Raw genomic sequence first — 7,261 nt, 5'->3', positions numbered from 1 at the left:
AGACAGAATAGCACCAATGCCCGTGCTGGAAGCGTCAACTTCTACAAAGTATTCTCGCTTGGGATCAGGATGATGGAGGATGGGAGCGGTGGTGAATTTCCCCTTTAGTTGGTTGAAGGCGGATAAACTCTCGGGAGACCACTTTAGTTGATGTCCCCCTCCCCGTAGGAGGGATGTGAGTGGAGCTGCGGTGATGCTGAAATTGCGGATGAACCGTCTGTAAAAATTAGCAAAAAAGCCCAGGAACCGTTGCAGCTCTTTAATGGTTGGGGGTTGTGGCCAGTTAACTACGGATCGAACCTTGCTGTCATCCATGGTGACTCCCTCTGCACCGACGACGTACCCCAGAAAGGTGATCTGAGTTTGGTGAAACTCACATTTCTGCACTTTGGCATACAGACGGTTCTTGATGAGGCGTTGGAGTACAGCTCGCACATCCCGAACATGAGATTCCAGTGTGTCTGAGAAGATCAGGATGTCGTCGATGTATACTATTACCCTCTGGTTGAGCATATCGCGGAAAATCTCATTTACAAAGGCTTGGAACACTGACGGACTGTTGGAAAGGCCGAACGGCATGACCCGGTATTCATAGTGCCCTGTGGTAGTTGAAAATGCGGTCTTCCACTCGTCACCCCCTCTGATACGGATCAGGTTGTATAAATTGCGCAGATCCTGCTTAGAGAAATATTTGGCGGTGCGGAGTTGTTCAAGGGCGGCTGGGACCAGGGGTAAAGGATAGCGAAACTTGACCGTAATCTCGTTGAGGCCGCGATAGTCAATGCAGGGTCGAAGTCCGCCGTCCTTCTTTTTTACGAAAAAGAAACCGGCCGAAGCAGGTGAAGTGGAAGTGGTGATAAAGCCCTTGGCAAGTTGCTCATCAATATAAGCCTTCATGGCGTCAGTCTCCGGCTGTCTCTTCCCCGCGGGAGGGTGGCACCGGGGATTAAATCAATAGCGCAGTCGCTGGATCTGTGCGGAGGAAGTTGAGAAGCTCTATTCTCGCTGAAAGCCAGGGAGAGATCATTATATACAGCGGGTACCCCCTGGAGGTCTGTATTCTCAGAACAGTGGTTAGACGGTGGGTTTCTGATGGGAGTGCATAAGCATTTTTCTCAGCCAGGCATCGGACCACCGAATAATTCGTTTGTCGGACCACGAGATGGAAGGGTTGTGCTGTTCAAACCAGGGAAGACCCAGTATGAGGGGATGATGAGGTGAGTCAATAGTGTAGAATTGAATGAATTAGGTGTGCTGAGTGTCCGTAATTAACGTGATTTCTTGCGTGGAGAACTGAACCTTGCCAGAACCTAGGGGCCGTCCGTCTATTGCTGCCACTTCCACCCGGCATTCACATGGAATGAGAGAGAGGTTGTTAGACTTAGCAAAACTCAGATCGATAAAATTCCCTGCAGCTCCTGAATCTATCAAAGCACACGTCTCAATGCCCCTCTCGTTGAAGTGAAGAGTGACATGCAATACAAGAGATTTAGAAGTATGAGGATTGTAACTCACCGCAGCAGAGTCTCGGGAAGTAGGTCTGATGGGACAAGTCGCCCTCCTGTGGCCGGAATGGGCGGAGTATAGACATAAGTGATTGCGCATTCTTCTCTCTCTCTCTCTTCGGGGGTGAGACGAGTGAAACCAATCTGCATAGGTTCAGATACTTGACTTGCGGAGGGAGATTCGACGACTCGGTGCTTAAGGGGTGCTCGTCTGGCTCGCATCAGGTTGTCCAGGCGAATGGTTAACTCCATCAATTGACTGAGGGTTCTGCCCTCATCCCGGCATGCCAACTCCCCCTGCAGATCTGGGTTGAGACCCTTGCGGTATAGTAATTTCAGTGGATCGTCACCCCAGCCTGTTTGTGCCGCGAGAGTGCGGAAGGATAGGGTGTAATCTGCCGCCGAGGATCCTCCCTGGCGTAAAGACAGCAGCAGCTCTCCCGGCTCCTTTCCACTGACCGGGTGCTCAAAAACCTCTCTAAATTGGGTGAGGAAATCATTATAGGAGGGAAAATTGAGGTTGCCTCCTGACCAGAGCGCGGTGGCCCACTCCAGAGCTCTTCCTGTCAGCAGTGAACAGATGAGAGACACGCGGCTGTCATCGTTAGGGAAAAGGTTGAGTTGTTGATTAATGTACAGAGAGCATTGAAGCAAAAATCTCTTGCATGTTGCAGCTGAACCATCGTACTTATCCGGGAGAAACAGACGAGGATTATTATGCGGTGTACTCACACGGGGCGGGGGCTGAACTGGTGATGCAGCGGATTCGAGAAGAGTGGCGGCTTGGGTCGAGAGAGACCGAATGGATCTCACCAACTCCTCGGTAAGTGTGGTTAGTTTCTCGAGCTGTTGTTGATGTACAATCAGGACTGAAGCTTGGTTGGAGATTTCAGAGGTTAGCTGTTGCATCACTGCTGGATCCTGTGATGGCGAAGTCTTCTGTAACAAAGGGTCAGAGTCTTGCGGATCCATTCGCAGTAGTTTTATTAACAGAGTGCACACAGAGAGTAATCAGAGATAAACAGGCAAGATGGGCAAATCCAAACTCAGAAACGATACCAGGCTGGGGTCGGGACAGGCAGCAGAGAAACTCGTAGATCAGAAGGGCAGGCTAGGATCAGGAAACCAGGAAAATCGAATAGAATGTAGAATGCTCAGTGGTGTATGCCGAGGCTGATACAAGACTTCGCAAGGAGCCATGAGAGCAAGCAGCTTTTATAGAGGGGAGAAGTGGCTGCACCTGTGTAGGTGATTAGAGATGAGGCTCGAACTGAGAGGGAGACAGATGGGAAATGTAGTTCAGTACTCGGGAGACAATGATCTCTGATGACAAGGGAGAGGCGACGAAGAGCGATCTATGACAGGGACGTAATCTCTGAAAATGTAATAGTGTGTACATTTTAGCCTCTCAAGGAAATGTATCTTGTTTTAAGGGTGTTTGGAGATTATTACAAGACAAAACTACTAAATGAGAATTTTCTTGTACACTACAAAAATATATATTATTAAAATAAATGTTTGTGCATTTTTAATAATTATTTATTAATTATTAAATTATTATTTTATTTTTATTTTTTATTGTATTACTATATATAAAGAGATAGGTAATACACTTGCAAGGAAGAGAGAGAGAGAGAGAGAGAGAGAGAGAGAGAGAGAGAGAGAGAGAGAGAGAAAACAAATAGAGACAGAGAGTAAGAGAGGTTGCGCCATGACTTGTTTACTGAAATCGCTGAATTAGTTATAAACACATTAATCTGGTTGAGCAGGAAGGCGGCATGCCAGAGAGAGAGAGACCTTTCCCCATATGAACCACGGAGAGGAGAGGAGAGGAGAGGAGAGGAGGTCTAGTATAAAGCACTGACACTCCTTCTGTATATATGCATCTGTTCTCCTCTCGGCAGACAGACAGTGATGCGGACAGTGAGGGGCCCAGTCTGGAAATGGGAACTTATTTTAGGCTGCGTTCTCCTGCCTAGTCAGATCCTGTGTGTGTTTGTGTGTGTGTGTGTGTGTGTGTGTGTGTGTGTGTGTGTGTGTGTGTGTGTGTGTGTGTGTGTGTGTGTGTGTGTGTGTGTGTGTGTGTGTGTGTGTGTGTGTGATGTAAATGTTGGTCAACTTTTTTGCAGAGCTAGTCTAAGGTCAGAAAGTAGCAGCGGACCGATAATGCTCAAATGATGATGCGTCATGACATGTGACCTGCATGACTCAGACAGACGGGGAAAGAGAAAGAGACAGAGAGTCTCTCCTGCATCATTTCCTCATCTGCGGTTCCCAATGCTGAGTTGTATCCTGTCTGACACACACATATACACTGTCTCACAAATTATTGAAACAATTGAAATCACTTCTGAAAAAGTTTGAAATAAAGCATATACACTGGTCATAAGTTTGGAATAATTCAAATTTGTTAAAATGTTTTTGAAAAAAGTCTCTTCTGTTCACGGAAGCTGCATTTATTTGATCAAAATACAGTACAAATAGCGATATTGTGAAATATTATTACATTTTAAAACAACCGTTTTCTATTTTAATGTATATATATATTTTTTTTTCATATATGTTATACTAATTTATTCGCGAAATGAAAAAGCTGAATTTTTAGCATCATTACTCCAGACTTTAGTGGCACATAATCCTTCAGAAATCATTCTAATATGCTGATTTAGTACTTAGCTATTATCAATTATTTTTGGTGTTCAGTTATTAATGATGGTTCTTATTATTATCAATGTTGAAAACAGATTTTTCAGATTCCACAAAATTATTAAGCAGCACCACTGTTTTCAACATTGGTATTAATAAGAAATGTTTCTTGAGCAGCAAATCAGTGTATTAGACTGATTTCTAAAAGATCATGACACTGAAAATTCAGCTTTGATATCACTGGTATAAATTATATTTTCAAGTATATTAAAATAGAAACAGTTATGATAAATTGTTATAATAATTCCCAATATTGCTGATTTTACTGTATTTGAGCATGATACTTCTTTCAAAAACATTTTTATTTTTCTAAACTTTAACTGCCAGATACTAAAACTGACTAACTCTAAGCTGATAGCAAATCTTTTTAAATCTACAGCTCTAATGTATTTGTGGTGGTAAATCTCTAATTTACTATTAACTCGGCTGTTTATATCACTTAGGTTACTAAATGGTTCATAACAAGTGTCTTTGAGTGTCTGTATGTGTGTACAGTAGCTGGAAAGAGATTTAGATTCAGAGTGTCTGAATGTGAATAGATTCCATCATGCTGTCAGACCATCCAAAAATACAAGACCATAAATTAGTGTAAAGTCGAAGTCAAATGACAGCATGGAACGGTCTCTCAGTCTCTGTCTCTGTCTCTGTCTCTGACTCTCTCTCTCTCTCTCTCTCTCTCTCTCTCTCTCTCTCTCTCTCTCTCTCTCTCTCTCTCTCTCTCTCTCTCTCTCTCTCTCTCTCTCTCTCTCTCTCTCTCTCTCTCTCTCTCTCTCTCTCTCTCTCTCTCTCTCTCTCTCTCTCTGAGATGAAGATGAAGTTTCACACACTCTGCAACATTTTACCGGAAGTAGCCTACAGACCTGTACTAATTTAAATGTATTATTGGACAGAATTAGCAGAACTTGAACAGTTGAGAGAGGTTTTATAATCAGGGAAGAGTTTCCCAGAGCCCCTTTCTAAAATAGCCAGCGGTGAACTTCTAAGCAGTGAGGCAGGAGGACACTCTCAGTGTCCTCATTCCTGAAACAGAGCCAAACCTTACGACAATGAAGAGTTAAGACCTGTCACACAAACACAGGTTCAGATTCACACACAGGTACAGAAATAAACTGTGAGCTCATTCTCTCAGGTGTTCCTGTACCCTGTGGTCACCTTGAGTGTCTGTTCCGTCTATTATAGAGCAGTCAGAAAGAAAGAGAGAGACACACAAGCATGACTGAGAGCTGATCTCATGGAGTAATGGCATTCTCCAGCCAAACCTCAGTGTTCAATATCACAGTAATGTGCTTGTTAATTTGTATTTCTCTAATTTATGCATGTATCTACAGTACGTACGTATGTATACCTTTTTAAAAGTTTAGTGTGGGGTCAGCTCAATAAATCAATAAATGCAGTTCTTTTGAACTTTCTATATTCATTAAAACATCCTGAACAATATGTATTACATTTCCAAAAACTGTTAGGCAACACAACTATTTTAAACATTGATCATTTGAAATGTCACTTGAGCATACTAGAAAGATATGGATCATTTTACACTGAAGACTGGAGTAATGGCTGCTGAATTCAGCATTGCCATTCTAGAAATAAAGCAAGAGAATTCTTTCGAAATCATTAAAACAATTATTTTAATGTTATTTGTATGTGTGTGTGTGTGTGTGTGTGTGTGTGTGTGTGTGTGTGTGTGTGTGTGTGTGTGTGTGTGTGTGTGTGTGTGTGTGTGTGTGTGTGTGTGTGTGTGTGTGTGTGTGTGTCACATGACCTGCATTTCTGGTGTTTGTGAGAAAATTGTTTAATATTAAATTTAGTTTCTCAAGGAGCTTGGTTTTAATAGCGATACACAACCAGAAATATGTATATCAAACATATTTGATTTTTTTTAATAGTTTCTCAATTCGAAAACTCCCAAAATACCTTTTTCTGCCCAATAATCTGGAGTAAAATGCATCAGCAAGAAAGTATCTAACTTCAAACAAAATGTCAGTGGACTAAAAATTACTGGAACAGACTAGAAAATTGAAAGTGAAAACAATGTGTTCAGTGTAAAATGTGATTTACTATTATTTTGTCATTCTATAATTCCTCTTCATTTACCAGATCACCATCTGAACTGACACGCACAAATGTTCTCCACGTTTAGAGGATAGGCCTCTCTGTTTCACTCTCACACAGACTATAAGCCGTGCCAGCTTTATGTGGACAAAAGCATCTAAGGGGCTAAAGTTTAAGTACAAATGAAAATTTCAGGCAAGAAGATTAGCTTAATTCAGGATTTACAGTTAAACATTATAATTGTTCATTTAATCCCTGGTGGAAAGTGCAGTTAACGCTAATAGTTTCAATTCCAATAAGGATTTGGGGCTATTTTTGCGCCAGTTCACTTTTAAGTGCTCATTGAAGTGTCACAGAAGTGCAGTCTTGGGTGTTGCAGATTCCTCATCTGGAGCTGAAGATGCTGCTGTTGGAACTGGGTATTTAACTGCTTTATATTGTATGATTTAAAATTTAAACTTTAAATAATGTATTTTACATTAGGAGCGGTGCAGCCATTTAAACTTGGGATGCTGCAGTATTTATAACAGAGACAGACAATTGTGAGTTTATCCTCTACACATTGCATTAATAAAGAGAATGGTTTTACTTATCTAGCAGGCAACAGGCAACTATGTGATGTTTTGAAACTGGAATCCGCGCGATGTTTATACACAGCAGCACTCGTACAAGCTCTAGAGTCTTATCTGTAAACACGAGCTTGTGTATTCAGACACGCGCATGTCTCCAGACGATTGCGCCTGCCATCAGTGCGAATGCTGCGTTCTTGAGTGCATTCAAATGTTTGATTGTAATTTATTAGATAGGCTACAGCTATCATGAAATGGGTTTTGCAACTGCATACTATCCTACGAGCAAAGTACGCTTAAAATAATAAAAACATATCTGACTTCATAATGTAAACAATTGTGGCAGACATTGAACATTGATTGATGAATATTATTTTGTCAATCTAAAATTTTTAACTCACTAAAATAGACTAATTAAGTTTATGACAA

Source organism: Siphateles boraxobius, unplaced genomic scaffold (assembly GCF_051911475.1).
Source record: "Siphateles boraxobius isolate OS27281-9 unplaced genomic scaffold, OSU_SipBor_1 9, whole genome shotgun sequence".
Taxonomy (NCBI): Eukaryota; Metazoa; Chordata; class Actinopteri; order Cypriniformes; family Leuciscidae; genus Siphateles; species Siphateles boraxobius.
Note: the sequence above shows the minus strand (reverse complement) of the source record.